Here is a 21,084-nt window from a genome sequence, read left to right as displayed (position 1 = left end):
ACCAAAGTACAAGTATTGCCTTGTTCATGACATTTTTCCTGTAATTGTTGTGGTGTGAAGATTATGTCTGGGGTATCTTGAGATTGATGAAAAACTCACTGTAATTCAGAAAGCACTTCTTCAGACAGCAGAAGGAGGCAGTTGACAAGAATACATCCAATTACTTTGCCTGTTGTTGATAGGAGGGAGATGCCTCTGTAATTGCCATTATATGCCTTGTCTCCTTTCTTGAATATGGTCACAATTAGAGTGTCCTTGAGCTCTGAGGGCAGTTGTTCCTTTTCCCAGATCTTGAAGAGCAGTGCAGGTATATGGTGCAGGAGCACTAGTCCACTTTCCCTGAGGATCTCTGCTGGGATTCTATCAGGATTAGTGGCTTTGTTGCTTTTCAGGGTCCTGATGACATCATGGACCTCTTTCATACCGGGAGGTTCTCCATGCGTTCTCTTACAGATCTCTGGATGATTTGGTTAGTAACTTTTAGTTCAGCAGATTCACACCACCAACTTCAAGAAGTTATTTCTGTTCAGCAATCAGGTTCCTGAACAAACATGGATAATTTCATTCACCTCAACACTGAACTGATGCCACAACCAATAAATACTTGTCAGCCTTTGTGTGTACTTTTTCAATGATTCCATTGTATTTCTTTGTTCTACTATGAATGCTTGCAAGGAAATGAATCTCAGGGTCGTATATGGTGACATCTACATACTTTGATATTACATTTACTTTAAGCACTTAATTTGAATAACTGTGCTATCAAGGGGTACTGATTTTCCAATAATTGACTTTCCACTGCCTTATGTGTTATCGCTTGGTTTCAGATCATCTTGCAGACTTGGTTCAAATATGGCAAAAGGGCCAAATTCCAGAAATGGAGAAAGAATTGCTTCCCTTCGAGGAAGTACTTCACCGATTGTGGCATAAGGAGCAACGAGTGAAACTAAAATCACAAAGCAATGAGTGGAAAACACTGTAACAATTTCAGTTATCCCTTGCACAAATATTGCTGGAAATCGATTATCCTAGTGTGATGGTATTCGATTTGCTGACCTCTAATTTCTAAACTCAAAAGACCTATGCTCTGTCCAATATAGATAGCACCAGGTATCCGCAATAGAGAGGGATTATACTGTTAATACCCAATCTTCAAAGACTAGTTCACTTCTTTGTTAATCCTCCATGGTGAGTTTAGCTGCCAATACCCATTATGTGAGCAGAGGGTCTTCCCTCCCTACCAAAGAGGAGATACTTCCAGCTAACAAAGTAGTTTAAAAACAGTTCATTTATTTTTGGTGATATAGGTTTAGTTCAGGCAACATTCTTAAAACACATTTAAAACTCACAGTGGAGTTCTATCTTATTAAGGACTGACAAATTACAAAACATTTCTAAAACACAAATATTTTCCAAAACATAGTTACAATGCCTATAATCTAAAAAGACATACCCATGAGCCACAGATGAATGAGTCATCTGTTACAGAAATCAGAGACAGAGGGCTGGATTCTAATTCACCCCTTCTTTCTGTCATTCTTCTTTATCTTCATGGACCATTCCTAAAATCCTGAACTGCTCTCCAAATTTATACTGTCTTCTTGCCATTTGGGTGATTTCATATGCAATGTGACATTTTATTTCAGATATCTTTCAACACAGTGGACTAAAAGCTTCTGGAGACAGAGATCCCAGGTACCCACAATGAATGGTGTGAATGCTGACTCTTTTGTGTATAGAAATCTTCCAACTATTAATACATCATCTGATGAAATTCTAAATGATAAAATCAATCTGGTCTGCAAGCTTCCTTGATCTAAACCACCCAACCAGTGTTGTCTAGTTTTAAACAAGACAATTAAACTAACCCCATTGTCTTACACTGCAACTCTTGAGCACTAAGCCCAGATGCTGTGAGCTAGCAAGTCTGCTATATAGACAGTGCTTGTTTGCAAAGCTGTCAATTAAACTTTAAAATGATCGCTGCTTGCCAGTTACATTAAGGACTGAAGATTGGTTCCCATTTATGACAGGAAACCAAACAAGGAATATTAGTTGGAAGCTTGGCAAAAAGAAGAGAATGCCCCTGCACAGTGAATATCTATCATACTAGACTCAAGATATAACCAGAAGATATCTGTAAAGCAATACTTGAAGTTGAAATATCTTCATGTGCTTCATCAATAACCTTTCTTCTATCAAGCATTAGAAATAAAGTATTTTATTGATTAGACAAGATTCAATTCCATTTGCAATTCCTCAACAAATGAAACATGCCTGTATTTAAGAAAACCTGGATAACATTCAGTTGTGGATTGATAAGTGCCAAGTAACAACTTTGTTAATCTCCAGACAACCTCCAGCAGTGAATCTAACTGCCTACTCTGTTGACAAGCTCATTGTAAAGAAAAATCAAGATTTTTGTTAAAAGGCAAAACCTGCATAGATTGGAAGTGTTCCTTAGAGTGGCAATTCCCATTGAAATGATCAGCTGTGCTGAAGCTATGGAGAAGGAATTATGGAATCACTGCAAGAGACCTTCAGGGACTAATATCAAGACTATGAATCTACTAGCTGCAATTACTGTGTCCCAGAGATGACAGCATGGCCAGGGAAATGATGGCCACCATGGACCTGCTTTGGGTATAGGCAAACTGCAGTGTGTTGAAGTTGTCGAGGAGACTGCTATTCTGTGCCATGACCAACCTCTTGACCCAATTCACGTTGATGAATATCATAGCCACCAGGCATGCTGCCTTACTTTTCTTAGGGACTGGAATGGTAATTGTCTTCTTAATGCAGCTGGTGATCTCAATTTGAAGTAGGGAGAGGTTAGAAATGTCTGCAAATACCCCTGCCAGCTGATCTGCAGAGGATCTAAAGACACAGCCAAGGTCTCCATCTGGGATAGGTGCTTTCCAGGAGGTCAATTGGGAATAATTAATCCTGGACTGATCTACTTTCTTCAGCAGTCACTGTGGGTTCAGATCCATTGAAGTTGTTGGGGTAGGATGTGCCATACCATTCCCCTTCTGTTCAAAACAGGAATAAAATAGTTGAAGCTCATCAAGAAGGGATATGCGTTATTGATAATGCTGCTCAACTTTGATAACTTTGGACTAGTATTGGTCTGGTATTCAAACATTGAAGCCCCTCTTGTCTTGTAGTTGTGTATTCTTAAGTCTTTTGAGTGGTACTTACACAGCCCTTCATTCTCTATACATTGGTTCCATGTATTAGCCTCTGTGCTGGACTCATGGTTTTACATTGAAAATCCCAAAAAGGAAGACTCAGATGCTTTGGTGTCTATCGTTGCCTTTTTCATTTGTGCATGGAACTGCTTCAATGTTTGCACTAATCGACATACTACTGTGGCGGGCAGTGTGATGCTATTACATCTTGGAGTATTCCAGAATTCCAGCACCATCCGCAAGGACTTTATACATTCTCTCCGTAAATGGAGTGGCTTTCTCTGGGTGGTCCGGTTTCCTCCAACAGTCCGAAGACATACCAGTTAGTAGGTTAATTGATTATTGTAAATTGTCCCATGATTAGGCTCGAGTTAAATAGTGAGTTGTTGGGCAATGCGTCTCTTTGGTCTGGGAGGACCTGTTCCATGCATTATCTCTAAGTAAATAAATAAATGTCACAGCAGAACAAAACGTTGGTTCGGATGCACTGGAAGTACTGGTGCAGTTCCTGCTGTCACGCTATAGGAAAGCTGTGTTTAAGCTAGAGAGGGTGCAGAAAAGAGTCACAAGGTTGTTCCCTGGATTGGAGAACTTGATTTATCAGGGAGATTTTGATAGGTTAGGTCTGTTTTCTCTGGAATGTAGGAAGCTGATGGTGTCTACAATGAGCTATCAGAGTAGATGTCTGAGGCAAGAATAGTAAAACAAAAAATTAAAAGACATCTGCTCAGCCACTAGACTGAGCAAGATGCAGAGGGATATTGAATTATTAAAGCAAGTGGAATTAGGCTTACGGGCTGAAAAAGACAGTGGGATGAAGGGCCTGTTTCTGTCCCATACAATTCTCCGACTGTGGTACGCAGCCTCGACTGACTGAACAAGAAAGAGAAGAACATCAAAATTAAGTATGACGTGGGTTTTATAGATTGGATTAAAGACAGAAAGTAAAGCAGAAGATAGAGAGATTTAGGTGAAGGAGATGGGGGCTTTGGGCTTAGGTGTATGGGATGTAATGAAGGCATTAGTGAATTGTATATTGGTAATATTCTGGAGTTTAGGAATTCAAAATAAATTTATTCAGCATCCTTCTTTAAAATACAAGCATTGGACCAAAGATTAGAACTATGGTTGTGTAGAAATTATAAAATAACCTCTGCTCAGAAAATAAACTGCATCAAAGTTGCCACAGTAAGGTAGTGGTTAGTGTGGCACTATTATAGCTCGGGGGTGTCGGAGTTCAGACTTTATTCCAACATGCTCTGCAAGGAATTTCTATATTCTCCCTGTAAGTGCTGGGTTTCATTCTGCTGTTCCAGTTTCCTCCCACAATCCAACGACATTCCTTCTAGTAGGTTAATCGGACATTGTCAATTGTTCTGTGAATAGGCTAGGGTTAAATTGGTGGGGTGCTGGGTGGTGAGCCTCATTGGGCCAGAAGGGCCATAAATAAATAAACTTACCAATTGCAGCAATAATTTAAGGTTGAATCATGGTACACTTTCTGGTGCTGCATCTCATAATATAATTTGCATTCTCATTCTCTCAACCGCGTCAACAGTGGCTTTGCCCATGCAGGTTCGATGCAGGATAATGCAGAGTCAGTGGTGCAGCCTGATTTTAAAGATGTTCTTTTTTCTACAAGTGCTAAATGCTGGATTAATCATAAGGCCATAGTAAGGTTAAAGATAAATTACACCTCTGTGAGAACTGTTCTGCTTCCACATACAGAATGCCAGTTAAATAGAAATTGGTGAGATATATTATTGCTATCTTAATGGTGTGAAGGACATGTGATGATATTTCAGACACAGAATAAAATGTAGCTTCTACTTATCTGAACCATAATGAACTTGATTTTCTAGGCAGATTTAGACATCACAGAAATTGCGTTTTAATTTTGTGAATCTTGAGGTACAGAACTTTGAGAAAATCCATTAAACCAATGCATATGTTTGCTCGCAGCTCAATGACAGTACTTTTTGAAGTATTAATTCAAGGAATATTGGCTTCACAGGCTGGACCGGCATCTGAATGCCCATTCTTAGTTGATTTGAGAAGGTGGCAGTGAACCTTCTTGGACCCTTGCGTTCCTTGAGGTATAGGTATACCAAAAAGATCTTTATGGTGATATTTCTCCTTCCAGTAAAAAAAATACCCTCCCCCTCCCCTCTTCTGCACTCTGGCCTTTTACCTCATCTCATCTGCTTATTATTTCCTTGGAGTTTCCTCCGAATTATCTTTCTCCCATGGTCCACTCTCCTCTCCAATTAGATTCCTTCTTCTCCAACCCTTGACCTGGCTTCACTTATCTCCTTTCAGCTAGCCTTCTTCCCCCCTCTGCACCTTTTTATTCTGGCATCTTCCCCCTTCCTTCTCCGCCCTGAAGAAGGATCTCGGCCTGAACCATTCATTTCCGTAGATGTTGCCTGACCTGCTGAGTTTCTCCAGCACTTTGTGTGCATTATTTAGGGCGGGAGCTCCAGGATTCTGATCGAACAGTGCTGATAGAATGACTTGGGCCTTGTAGAGGGTCAATAGGTTTTGAGAAGTTAGGAGGTGAGTTAATTGTGGCAGGATAACTAGTCCCTGAACTGATCATGTAGCCACATTATGTACTGATGTTCTGGCCAGAGATATCCCCCAAGATACTGATAGTGAGGAATCCAGCGTGGTTTGGATCCTACCATATTTCCAGCTGGTCCCATCATTGAACCAGGGTTGATCTCCTGGTTTGATGGCATTGGTAGAGCAGAAGCTATGGGGGGCCCTGAAGTTGTTGTTTTTCTGTTGCTGATGGCCCACAGCACCTCATAGTTGCCCTGTTCAGAGATTATAAGTCTGTTCTCAGTTTGCTCCATTTAACATGGTGGGAAAGCCACGCTATAAAGTGTACTTTTACTGAGAAGTTGAGATTTAATCTCCACATAGAATATGTGTTTGTCACTGGAACCCGTGATGCTGTGGGCAGAAGCATTTGCAACAGACTGTTCAGAGAGGATGATATCAAGTATCCTCACCACCCAACCTAGCAACAGTGTCATTTACCATCCTGTCCAGTGGTGGTGATACTGAGTCACTCTTAATGATGGCCGGTGAGGTCCCCAAACTGCAGTACATTCCGCGCCTTTGCCACACACAGTGTTTCCTCCAAGTGGCATCCGACATGGAGTATTATTGATTTGTCGTAGCTGACAATTAGCAGAAGATTTCCTACTCAAATCAAATCTGATTCCCTGAGATTTCAAGGGATCCAGAGTCAATGTTGAGTGTTCCCTAGACTATTCCTGCCTGACTGCATACCACTGTGCTTCCATAGGGCCTGTCCTCCTTGTAGGACAGGAGATTTTTTGGAAAGCAGATAGTGGTGTCTGGGATGTTGACTGTGAGGTATGATTCCATGATTATGACTATGTCAAGCTGTTACTTGATTCACACATTACATTTAAGTCACTCCAGTTTGCTATGACTTGCAGTTTTCCAAAGCACTGTTTATGATCCAGACTGAGATCTCAACTTCAACAACATGTTTATTATTCAGCCTTCATGTTATGCTGTCTTTCTGGGTGATACAGTGTGCATTCAGTACATGGAATATGTTGCACCAGTGAGTGACACAGTACAACAAAGCTTCAAGGGAGAAAAATCATTTCACTAGGTATGTGAAGCCAGAGGTCCAGAAGAAAGCCTTTGGCCAAAGAAAGAATCATGAATGGAAAGAAGGTAGGATGTCCTACGTCCTGATAACCATGACATTCATAGATTACACAATGCTGTCAAGGTCATCTATGGCCCGAAATTCCTGGCCTGCTGAGATCTAGGAATGGACAGGAAGTTTTAGAGGACTGACGGGCTATAGGTATGCACTTAAAGAAATTATTCAATGAATTCCTCAGTGATGACTTTGTCTTTCATGTGAGAACCTTTACCTTCATCCAACGTTAAACTATCCACTTTAGTCTTGCCTGTACTCCTAGTCAAGAAGAATATATGCCATCAGAAAAATAAATGACAAAGCCTTTGGAACAAACAGAGTCTCTGCTGAAGTTAGAACACTTGGCAGCAAGGATCAAATCAGCAGCTTCATTTTCCTGTCTAGGAAGAGGAGTAGATGCCGGAGAATCTCAGTGACACTCAGCTGTGACCATCTTTAAGAAAGGATATAAATTTGACTAAGGTACCCTGCCTGAAATTCTAACGTTTGGCACAAAAGAACTTCTGACTCAAATTTATGGCCTCACCGCTCTTCTGCGAAGAGAAAGGTTTTGCCAAAGAAAATGAGAGATGCTACTGTTATGTAAGAAAGCAACACCAAGAGAAATGTCTCCTAGCTTTCTGACATGAGTAAAGCCATCAGAAGGAACTCTCTAAATGGTTTGTTCCCAGTGGCTGAAGAACAACTCACCAAATCAAGTTTAAATTTCATTTATCCAGAGTATAATGACATGATCATCAATACATGCACAGGAAAGTAAGAAGCTGCAGAGAACAATGGACTTGGGCCAATATATTACAGGGACATCCTTCCCACCATTGGTAGTATCTAGAGGAGGAACTGCCTCAAGAAAGCCATATTCATCTTCAAAGATCCCCGGTATCCAGGCCATGCCTACTTTTTGCAGCTATCATCAGTCAGAAGGTTCGGAAGCCTGAAGTCCCAAACCAACCGATGCACAAATAGCTAATTCTCTTCAGCCATTCAGTTCATAATCAAACAAGCACAACTTTAATCACCAGACTTGAGCAACATTATGACTATTCTGATCAATTTGCACTCAAATATACTTTGATTTTTCTTGTAATTGTGTTCTTCATTAGTGTATCATAAGTGTTTAATTTATGGTTTTTCTTGTGAATGATACATAAATGTTGCTATGTGCTTGTAATGTTGCTGAAAGTAGATTTTTCATTACACCCGTGCACATGACAATAAACTCAACTTTGACTTTGACCCACCCTAGTTGGATCATTTGGCAGGCCAGTGACCAGATTCCTTAAATAGATACTTTATTCACTGCTCTATCACAGCAAAGGTGGACAAAGGAAACGATAATGAATGCTCTCAATGTCTCCCAAGAAAATGTAATATCCCCAGCAACTCTTCTGAACTCCTGGTCCATTACTGTTCGAAGTGAAGTACATTCATTCAGGATGATAAGTTCACTAAAGTTTGTTCAACAAGACCATTCGGTAGTCAAAAGCAAATGAGAAATGGGTGCTCTACTGCCCAGACTATTTTTCTGACCATCTCTTAAAAGTCTCTGTCTCTTAACGTGACAGAATCTGGGGAACTTACATTGGCATCTCTAGACTCCACAGGATCTATAGAAGTGAAAAAAGACAGCTTCAATCAGAAGGGACTATTTAGGAAGTGTAAACTAATATACTTCTGCCTAATAATACAGTTTGTTTCTTAATCTTACAACAGTATTACAGCAATTATATACAATAATATTATCCATGAAGTTCTGAGGAAATTACTGCATACAGTTCAACTCAGATACAGCATTAAGGTCATAACAGGACGTGCCAATGAGCAGGTTATAGAACGTTGCTTATTGTGCTGTTGTGCACAATGCATATTCTGAATTACACATTATTAACCTATGTATGGTAATGTTTTGGGTCTGTGCGCAGTGTATGATATGTTTTGTGGGTTCACCAGGGTCTGGAGGAATGTTGATTTGTTTGGTATATAGGTACAGTCAGACAACTATAAACTTATACTTGAACTTGCACTTTAAATGTTATCCTTGTGTTTCATTTTCTGTTTGTTTTATCTCAGAACCTACAGAAAGCAACAGCTCTGATAGGGTCAAGTTCCAGAAACGTTTCCGCATTTTTCAATGCCCAGACACCGTACACACGATATTCAGATGCGTTGAAATCACCTATGAATCACGTTGCCCTGCTCCCCCAGCATAATCTTCAAGGTGACGCAAGTAAACACAAAAAGAGAAATAATGTATGAGATCATGAAAAGATAACGTAACTTCATTGGACATGTGATTAGGAAAGAGGAGTTAGAATGAACAGTAATTATGGGAAAGATTGAAGGGAAGAAAGCAAGAGGAAGACAAAGACAAATGATGATGGAGACAGCAGCCAGAGAATTGGAAATGAACACCAATGAACTGATCCACTTGACCCGAAACAGGAGTGTGTGGGCCATGGCAGTTAAAGCTCAAACTGGGCATGGCACCTGATGATGATGATGATGATGATGATGAAGTAAGTAAACCGCAACTTAGGAGAAATGCCTCTCCACATTATTTTTTTTGCAATTGCCAGCAACATCTCAAAATATATTTAGGAGTGTTATTTTTTTTCTAAATACAAGTAGGAATGCATTTTCTTTTTATTTTGAACTGGTAATTTAATCCAGTTAATGAGAAAAATCAAGCCATAGTATAGAAAGTTTCCAATTCCCTTGAAAGCCAACAACTACCAAGATTATTGTAAACTAAAGTTTGCAGTTCAATTCCCCAAAAAATACAGCCACTTCACAGCCAGTGTAGATTTATGAGATCATTAACTGATTCGAGTGTAAATCCAGACCAAAATCAATGATGTTTTCTGATTCATGTTGCAAGCACTGTTAATCTATAAATCAGATTCTCATTGCATTTTGACATAAAGTGGAAATCTTTAAGAAATAATTATGCATTCAAGTTTCATTAACATCAGAAATAACTTTAGTACGTAATAATATAGAATAATGTATTAATATAGATTATTTGCAAATTGAATTAGTTTTGATTAATACTATAAACTCTTTCAAGTTTACTGCTTGAAGATCTACTCCATTATTCAGGCAGATCAAACTGTTTTTGATGTAAATCATAATTCAGCACGAAGGGTGCAAACAAAGACTCCCTTCTGAAGAAAATTTCACGTATCCATAACAATCGATTAAAACAAAATAAACTAGAACCTGAGGACGTTGTGAAGAAATTACTCCTGTTAAATCTTGTAGAAGTACCGTTACAGGACTATGAAAAAAGTAATTATTTATGTCACAATAGTTTAGTTGCCGTAAATCAAACACAAAATGCACTAAGAAAAACCTAAGCTTGTATATAAGTAACATGGTACACAATCAAAATCAGATGGGGAGCATGAAGTCACTGAATAAACACCTAAGCCTTTTCTGATTTGTTTTCCCACATAAGAGAGCTTGTTCTCCATGAGAATTCCAGATCTCAGAACTTTCGCAAGCATGTCTGTAGTGTATTGGTAGTTTGGATTCAGAAATAGCTTACCAATAGAAGATAGAAGGTGGTGGTGGAAGCCTATTATTTTGGCTGGAAGTCTGCGACCAGTAGTTTCTGCAGGGATGAGTGCTGGGACCTCTTTTTTGATTTGTAAGATTGGAGAAGGCACAAGATGTGATGGAGTTGCTACAGAGAAGAATTTTATCAAAGGATACAGCAGAATATAGACCAGTTACAAGGTCAGTACCATCATGAAGGATCCCACCCACCCTGCTCACGAACTGTTTGTCACACTCCCATCAGGAAGGAAGCCGCGTAGCATCCATGATAGCACCATTAGACTCAAAAACAGTTACTTGCCCCAAACAGTAAGACCTATCAACACCTCCGCCCACTAACCTGCCCATCACACGCCAACCAACTCTAATTTATTATTTCTTGTTAGAGTTAACTTATGTACAGACACTCCTGTGTCTAGCATCACTTTATGGACATACAGTCACTCTAAATATATAAGTATCTTATGTATTTACATTTATTCTTGTTTTTATTATTATTGTATTCTTTATCTTGTTGTGACTTTTGAGCTGCATCAGATCCAGAGTAACAATTATTTCATTCTCCTTTACACTTGTGTACTGGAAATGACTTTAAACAACCTCGACTAGATTATGGGTGACAAAATTGTGATTGGACACATAATGAAACTTTATTAGATAAATAATAAAATGACAGCTTTAAAACAGAAATGCAGAGAAATTTATTTAGCCAGAGGGTGGTGAATTTGTGGAATTTGTTACCACAGGCAGCTACAGAGGCCAGGTTGTTGGCTATATTTAAAGCAGAGCTTGGTAGGTTCTTGATTGGGCACAGCATCAAAGGTTACGGCCAGAAGGCCAGGGAGTGGGGCTGAGGAGGGGAAATAAGGATCAGCCATGATTGAATGGCAAAGCAGACTCATTGGGCCAAATAATCTAATTCTGGTCCTATGTCTCATGGCCTTATGGTCTAAAATGGTAGATGGAAATTTCCACACAGGTGTGAGATATCATCAGGAGTATAAAGTATAAGGGTCAGAAAATCTTGTTGCAATTCTATAAGAATTAGGTTAGGCTGTACTTGGAGTATTTGGTACTGTTCTGGTCACCTTATTACAGGAAGGAAGAGAAGGATTTGGATTAATCAGGATGCTGTTTGGATTTCAGGGTATTAGCTATGAAGGGAGGTTGGACAACTTTAAATTATTTACTCTGGAACTTCAGACATTGATAGGAGATGAAAGGATATCTGAAAGAAGTTTATAAAATCACGAGAAGCATAGTTGTAGAGAGCTAGAATCTTTTTTCTTAGGATTGGTGAGCCAAATGCTTAAGGGTATAATTTTAAGGTGAGGTGGAAAAATTTGATAGGGATGCACAAGATTTTGTTTTACACACAGTGGCAGGTGGCTGGGTGTAGTACCCGGGTTGGAAGTTCAAGCAGATAAGATAATGGTGTTCAAGAGGCTTTTAGAATAATATGCAGAGAATGGAGGTAAATGGATTCTGAACAGAATAAAGGAATTAGTTTAATTTGGCATCATGTTCGGCATAAAATATTGTGGGTTGAAGGGCTCTTTTTCCTTGTTCAATGTTCCAAGTTAGATGTTTATGTTGGAATTGATATTTCATTATCACTGTCTCTACAGCCTTTTACTTTGCTCCACCTCGTATTTATTCAAATTGTCCTTAAAGGATCAAAATAAATCTGATGTTCTTCAGCATGCCAGAGATTTGACCATCATTCCGTTGGAGTCATGCCAGGAAGACGGATGAGCATTGAGAAATTTTGTACCTCAAAACAAATTGCAATCATTCTTAAACCTTCTCAAATATCTCCTGTAGTTCCTTGATATTATTTTTCAAAATCCACTTGACCTTAGTTCCTTGATATTATTTTTCAAAATCCACTTGACCTTAGAATTGTCAAGATGGATATTAGAAGTGATTTTATTCCAAAATATTGAAAGGATATCCAAGGTTGAATATTGCAGTTGGCTGCAAATGAAATCAAAAACTGATGATTCACCAAAATCAACAATTTAGAAGACACCATTGTGTCTTCTCCAAAAAAACGTTAATGCCTTCCATATGCAAGTACGTTTGTAAATTTAGCTTCTTTCCCTCTCATCACCAAAGTCAAAATTCACCCAAAGATATCATTTTTAATGTAAAATTTGTCTCAGTAAAATCATGCAAAATTGATTTAGTAAGTATTCATCCATATTCAATAATATTTAGTATCTTTCAGCCTTTGGATAGAGCTCAGGTTTTAATAAAACACTGACAGGAGCTGGAAATTAGAATATGGAATAAATCTAATGCAACTGTGTGGGTTGCATTAGGGAAAAGGCAAAAGAGGATTCATTAATATCTGAGCACAAAGGGTTTACATTTTGTGTAGAATATTCAAGTGGTTTACACCTACAATTTGTGTACTTCAGGTGATGGATTAAAGGTAAAACAACTAGTATGCGTACATGAACTGTCTACTCAGAAACACACAGATCACAATAATGGTGATAATATTAACATGCACATAATAAGCATCCTCTGGAATCGTACTGAGTAGACAGATTATGACAGCAATTGACGTGTAAATCTGATTTAAGCTCAATCTTGTTGCTATCAACTCGCAAAAAGGATTCAGTCACCAATGTTACTTAAAGGGATCAATGATTGGTTTAGTAACTGCTTTGCAGGTTGATTTTTTTTCTAGCTGGTATTTTGAGTCTATGTTGTTTTATATTATGACTTTGAGTTTCTTAGGACCACATAGAAAACAATGATAATTCAGAAAGCACTTCTAAAAACACCACCTCACTATTTTGATATGTGTTCCTCACTACTTTGATGTGTGTTCCTCACTATTTAGATTCTCTTTCTGCACTACTTATCTAAATTAATTTTAATGTACATTTTTAGTGTAATTAATAGTTTATTTTATGGCTTACATGGTACCACTATTGCAAAACAACAAATTTCACAACATATGTCAGTGATGTTAAACCTGATTCTGATTCTGGTGAATTTAAAACCTAACCATAAGAAAATCATTTCCAAATCTGGTAAGCCATTCCCTGAAAAACATCATAACCAGGAGAATGACTCAAGACACAAGTTGCTGGAAGAGGGACGAGGAGATGATGATAAATGGAGCTCCCACAAGCTTGTTTAAAGAAAGTAATTGAGAATGAAAATGTGAGATAAGGGTATTGTTACATGGAAATCCACACTGCAAACTGTGACCTGTGAATTCAATAAGGATAGGCAGCAACAGCTCTGCTCTCATTAGTATAAAAGCTGGTGTTCGAGAAGGTTGTGACCTCAGGCCCCTACTCTACTTCCTGTACATTCATGAATGCATGGCCAGATTGTGCTCTAACTCCAACCACAGGTTAACAGAAGATACCACTATAGTGGGTCATGTCTTAAATAATAATGGTGGGAACAGGAGGGAGATACAAAGCTCGGTGGTGTGGTGCAAAGAAAACAACCTTTCCCTCAATGTCAACAAAAGAGGAGAGCTGGTGATTGACTTCAGAAAGGGAGGTGGTGAAAAAGCTATTTTTGAAACCAATGGTTTTGAGGTTGAGAGGGTTGAGAGCTTGGTGTGAACATCACCAGTAGACTGTTCCGGTCTAGCCACATTGATGTCTTGGCCAAGAAAATTCAGTAGAGCCGCTACATCCTTAGGAGGCTAATAAAAATTGGCATGTCCTCGTTGATTCTCATCAATGTTTATCAATGCACCATGGAAATAATTTTAGCTGGATGCATAACTGCCCTGCATGTGAGCACAAGAAACAACAGAGAATTGAGAACACAGATCAGCACATCATGGGAACCAACCTTACCTCAATGAGCTCCTTCTATATTTCTCACTGCCTCAGTAAAACTGCCAGCATAATCAAGAAGACCCTGGAAATTCTCTCTTCTTCCCTCTTCCATCAGGCAGAAGATACAAAGGCTTGAACACATGTACCAACAGGATCAAGGACCACCTCTATTACAAAATGACAAAACCTGCAGATGCCAGAAATCCAAAGTGACACATGCAAAATGCTGGTGGAACTCAGCAGGCCAGGCAGCATCTATCTCACTGTTAAAAGTCTCTTCAATTGACCTCTTGTACGATAAGGTGGACTCCCGACCTCAAAATCTATATCATGATCTTGCATGTTATCATTTACCCGTGCTGCACTGTTTCAGTAGCTTTTGTAATTTAGTCTGCATTATTGTTTTACCAAATTCTACCTCAATACACAATGTCGTGATTTGAACTGTATCAGCAGTACGCAAGCAAAACTTTTCACTGCATCTTGGTATATACAGCAATAATAAAGCAATACAAATAACACAATCTGTGACCTGTAGGGCTAGAACTACATCACTAACGGCTATCAGAGCAATTATCTTTGCATGTTCTTTCCTTCCAGGAGGGCATGGAGGTTAATTGTTACTTCTCTGTTTGCTGCTTGTAGTTTGATAAGTACCTGATAAAGAAAGATAATTCCATCTTAATTCTCTGTGAGAATTAGTATTCAGAGTCAGAATTAGAGATACTTTTTTATGCTGACATATGTTGTGATGCTTGTTATTTTATTGTAGCAGTACAGTGCAAGACTTAAAAAAATACTTAAGTTACAATAAATAAATAAATAGAGTGAAAGTCAAATAATGAAGTAGCGTTTATGGGTTCATGGACCATTCAGAAAACTGATAGCACAGGGGGAACACTGTTCTTAGAACACTGAATATGAGTCTTCAGGCTCCTGTATCTACACCTTGATGATAGTAACACAATTCAGTAGGTTTCAATAGGTACATTTAATGTCAGAGAAATGTATATTTCTGAAATTCTGAAATTTCTTTGCGACAATCCATGAGAACAGAGTAGAGCCCCAAAGAACAATTGACAGTTAAGTGTTAGAGCCCCAAAGCCCCTCCCAACTCTCCCCACCCCCACCAGTAGAAAAGCCTCAGCACCCTCCACTGAGCACTCAAGCGTACAGCAAAGCATCAACAAAGACACAGACTTGCAGTACCCCAAAGACTATCGTTCACCTGGTATTCGGCATACCACAGGCACTCTCTCTCTCCCTAATAAGGGAAAAAGAGGTGTCCCTGTTTCACAGCGAGAGGGGAGACATAACAAAACAACTTGCTGATTTATGATGTTAAAAGTCTGTTGTGTTGCTTTTTCCGAGTTCTGTGCCCAAAGATCTCGGGTCCCTGGGCACGCAGCCAGCAGCCAGCTCACTGCTTTTGATCTACGGTGTACTCCCATGAGACATCAGGCAGCAGCACCAGCTTTGAATCAACCCGTCTCCAGAGCCACGAAAACCCACGACCCTGAAGGCGCACTAGTCTTCCAGGCCACATCCTTGGCATATTGAAAAGCGGCCGGTTGTGAGGCCCTGCGAGTGAGTCCCATTTCCACAAAGAACCGAAATCAGCCTGTAACTCTAGGACAGGGTCTTCAAAAGAACCTTGAAAGGAAAGAAAAGAGCTATCAAAGGTAGAAATAGAGCTGTTTCCAAAGATGCAAGCAGAGGAGTTGCCGTTGGATGCCATCATCCTCCTTAGCTCTCAGGCATGTTCCAAATGGTGAGGGTCCTTAATGATATATTGCCTTTGGAAAATGTCTTTAATGGTGGGGAGGCTTGTGCCTGTAGTGGAACTAGGCTCCGTAACAGGTGATGATGCAAACACTGTGCTCCCTACCATGCATCTCCTTGAAATCTTCTAGAGTATTTTGTGACATACTAAATCTCCTCAAACTCCTAATGAAGGGTTTGAGACATCTGGACAATAGAACTTCTCACTGAAATTTTCAACCCCCTGACAGAATAAGTACAAAGCCTAATCATATTCTCTGTGGTGCAAGATGCTGCTTGAAGAAAACCTACTTCATGGGTGACGTCTGTCAACCGTGGCTCAGCCAAAACTTGAAGGGATTCAACTCTCAGAATGCACATCTGCTGTACGACCAAGTCCCTTAAACACATTAGATCATGTTTGCCACTCTGATTGTTTGCCACTGTAGCGCATTACAGGTGTCCTCTAATGACGCACTTGTATTTCATGGACGGTTCAGGTATATAGCTCCGGGTTAAGTGTTGTATGAGGGGAGGATATGAAATTGTGAGGCCTATACTTACACCTTCACAGCTTTTAAGTCAGAAGAGATTGTGGGACATGGAAAAGGTGAGACATGGAAGCAGTATGAATTATAAAGCATGAATTATAAGAATACCTAAATCTCTGCAGTTGCTGATAGTCCCTGTACTGAAACATTTCAGTGTTGTTTTCTCCATGGCAATCTCTCACTTGTGCAGTCAAACTTCATGTTGCACTGCTGCTATCAGGTTCTTGATTCATGGTGTCATTGTTCACAACAAAATACTCTCACAACACCAGAGTTTTGTCTTCTGGAAGTCCCATCAGTCCATGCGTATGCAAGACATCTCTTTATTTTTCGCTTCCCACAGCAAAATCTCAATGCAACTTCAAAAAACTCTGGGTCCCACGTTCCTTCAACTTGTTCCTTTTATCGGTGGTTCCCTCGTCGCACTGACTGTCGCGTGACTGACAGGATATGATGAAGCCACAAGACATCTGTTAAACGAAGAGAAGTAGAGGATAGCTTCATCTAACACAATCTATCACTGATAGTCACTGGCAAGTTATGATTCTGGATGCCTGCTGATGACTGCAGCAAATTAACAGCACATAGTGCTGCCTGTGTAGAGAAATAATTATGGAGCAGAAAGTGAGAAGCTGGCATGCTGCCTGCATGGCAATCAATAGCCACATGTTAATTGCTCATGGCTTTCGTTGCACTAGCTTTTGGAGGATGGTCACTTTTGTCCTTTTGGTATAGGAATCTCCATCAGAAAAAAAAAATTAGAAATGAAGAAGGATCTTATGCTTTCCCAGTGTATATGATGAAAAAATTCTTCTCAAGCTTCCAGCTGGGTACGGATATCAACTTTAACTAACGTTTCAATGACAAAATCGATAACTGTACATGACCAATTTGGAAATGTTGGTAGGATTATTTCATCCTACCACATTGTTTTTAAGAACACTTTCCACAATGTACACTTTTCCTTTTCCCTTCTTGAGGGAGAATAATCTATTTTTGGTTGTTACTGCTAAACAGACATCAATGTCCAACTGCTGGTTTTACTCTCGTTCTAATATTCAGTCCCATTGCTGTCAGTGGAACCAAATATGCAGAGATAAACATAACCAGTGATCTGTGCTCATTACCTGCATAATGCCAACAAGAGCCCCCTCTCTAATGTTGAAAGCAGATTATCTGGTAAAGTTATTGCAAAAACTAGTGTCTTAGACCACCACATGGGAGAGGCTCATGGACAGGTATGTCACAATGAGAACTTGTCCAGTATGAGCTCCTAGTTGGATATCTGCAGGCTTCAGTTTAGTGTCTTTGAAATGCCATTCAAATTCATCTTTGGAAATTACTGAAACAGCTGAGCTAGTGTTCAATTCCATTTTAATTAATTTGCCATTTGGTGTAAGACTTACTGCTTGTCTATTGTTAGCTTTCACATTGTAAACCTCAGGGCTACCCAATCCTGGTCACTCTCATCATTATCAGATTTTTCATCATCAGCATGCAGATTAGAGCTCTTAGTAAAACTGCAAGGTGACTCTTAAATCTTTTTCTCTTCTCTGTGCAGTCTATTTCTTTTGGTCTACCTGCCATATTCCTTGTATATGTCCTACTTTGTTACTTTTTCTGTAAGTTTTGTCTTTAAGCCTGCATTGGTCTGATGTATGTAAGCTGCTGCCATAACGGTAACATGATTTATTTGCTCAGGCAGGTTTCCGTTAGATATTGCAATTTTGGTCACGCTCACTTTCATTCCTGACTGCAACACAATTGTGTCTTCGACTGCAGTTTCCATTGATGCAATGATTTCAACTGCTCTTTTAAATGTGAGTTGTGTTTCAGTTGGGAGCCATTTTTGAATGATTTCTTGCAAGATTTCAAAAACTAAACAATCTCTCAGTGCATAATTAGGCCCATCACAGAACTGACAATGCTCGGATAGTTTCTGCAATTCAGCCACTTAAGCTGAAATAGACTGTTCTTCCTTTTGATTGTGTTTATGAAGCCTAAAGCGTTCAGATATCAACAAAGGTTTTGGCTCTAAGGTGGAGACAGAGTTACAAAGGCGTTCAATGACGACTCTTTTGAGTTCATCTCCGAAAACAGTTTAGCTTCTGTCTTAGATTACTCTCTATTTTCTTTTCAAGTCGAATGGGGTTCTGTTGAAGATCCTGATCTGGAGATACTCAGATGTCAGCTCTTTGCGGTACTGGGACCTGCTCCAAGGGGTGCATGACCACTGCTTTTTGTAATCACAAGGTCGTGGCCTGCTGAAGTTTCACAGGTGAAAAATGGAATAACGAGAGCAGCTGATCAGCTGTCAGAGGCTCTGCGCTCAGTGAATTGTGCTCTCTCTCTTGGTGGGGGAGGCTTTTGTTGCCAATTCTCAGGTTGGAGATCTGCGGACATCGATAATCATAAATAAGTGAGTTGTTTATTATGCCTCCCCACTCACTGTGAAAGTGGACACCACTTTTTGCCTTTATTAGGGAGTGAGAAAGCCTATGGTATGTTGAATTGCTGGGCGAATGATTAGGTCTTGTTGTACTGTGAAATCTGGTCTTTGTAATTGCTTGAATGGTGGGTGGAAGGTGCTGATACTTTTTTTGTTGAAGTAAGTGTTGTAGGCAGATGTTTGTTGCTTCGTTGCTGTTTGTGTGTGGCGGGGGAAAGCAGTGGGAGCCTATTTAGGGTTCTAACATTTTTACTGTCACTCATTCTTTGGGGCACTCTTTTGTTTTTGTGAATATCTGTGAAGAACAAGCTTTTCAGAATATATATTGTAAATGTTTCTCTGATATTAAATGAGACTATTTAACTATGGATTTATGTTCATAATAGCAGCAAAGTTCATTTTGGCTGACTTGGTTGAAGTAGTTAGATTTCTAAGCAAATTGTATCCTGTTCCACCTATTGCTCTCAGTAACACTGGCACTGGCTTTTCATTAGCTGTTTCATTTGCTTCAAAATGCTGCTCAGTTTATTCAGCATGTATTGTCCAGTTATCCACTGTGCAATTGAAAGCATCTATCTTCTTGACGTAGCCAGCCATTTCTGCTTTTTAAATTTATTATTATTATTACCCAGTATCCAATGTTTGTGAACATGTGGCCATACACATCACTTGTTAATTTCATCCTTGCCCTGTGTTTTTTTTTAACTCAAGTATCTCTTTCCCTTTCCAAAGAAGAAATGTGCTGCACCTCAACAGGTAGGTGGTCATCTTGGGTTCATTTTAAAACTTTCTGATCAGCACTATTATGTTTTATAACACCAGAAATTAATCACAGGAACTTGGGCTAACTTATCTACTTAGTTCTATTTTCCTTTTATTAGTGTTGTGTTCACATATGGTGTGGTGGCATAATGACATATGCCATTCATGTACTTGTAAGATATAGCCCATAATGAATTAATTACATAAACAACAAAGAATAGTTAAATGGTATATTTGCAACATTACTCAAATATTACTAAATATTAAATTCACTGAATCCCCATGAAACTCACCAACATGACATTTAAATCTATCACCAGTCTTCCATCATTGAAGTCCGAATCCCTAAAGCCTTTACCAAGCAACACTTCTCTATGGACATTGTAATTGGGTTAAGGGAAAACAAGTATGGGAACCAAATGATAGATTTATCAGCAGCACCTTATCTTAAGAATAAACAACAAATCATTTTCTAAAAATCAAAGGAGTGGCTTCGACTTTTTGGATGAAATGGTGTGCCTCTGTGCCATTAATATTTCATAATATGGGAACCCAATGAAAATGGAAAAGATTTGTGGTCTAAAGCAGCAGATGATAAGTTGAACTGTGATTACACTGGTGCTAAACTTCCTCAAATGTATTGTTAGACTTGTAAGGGAAATAAATGTGAATCATTGGCAAGGAGTACATTCACAAAGTAACTGACAACTGTCATTAACCTCAGTTGAGGGAGAATTTAGCCGAGGCATTTCAGGGAATGGAAAGATAATAGTTACGAGAGGTACATGTATCTCAGAAGTAAAATAGAATGACCAGAGAAAATCAAAAGGAACCTGTGAAAGGTCAATTTTATTGATGCAACAACTGAAAGCTTAACACTGCTTGAAGGGCATCTGCTATACTTACTACACAAAGGAAATGATTCATCACATAGCTGTGAACAAATTCATTCCACTGGCATTTAGAGGTACAGATCTATGACAATATTAATAAAAGTAGAGTAATAACAAAAGTGATGTGCATAGCTCTGGAAATGAGATGCAGACAAAAGCAAAACTATACGCTGTTCCTGAGAATATGAAGAGGGCTATTTTGCACATGATATTTGTGAACAAGTTTCTAAAACATTCTATGACTATTGTCCCATTTATTACTTCAATGCAATGCTTTCAATGTGTATACAAAAGGAGCAAACAAAAGAAAATACTTTGAAAATATTGGGACATGTTGTCTCTCTTCATTCTTATCTCTCAAATTGGCTTGTGTGGATTTGGAATCGGCT

The sequence above is a fragment of the Mobula birostris genome, chromosome 19 (assembly GCF_030028105.1).
Source record: "Mobula birostris isolate sMobBir1 chromosome 19, sMobBir1.hap1, whole genome shotgun sequence".
Lineage (NCBI taxonomy): Eukaryota > Metazoa > Chordata > Chondrichthyes > Myliobatiformes > Myliobatidae > Mobula > Mobula birostris.
The sequence above is the reverse complement of the archived record's forward strand: the minus strand, read 5'-3'. Positions refer to the sequence as shown.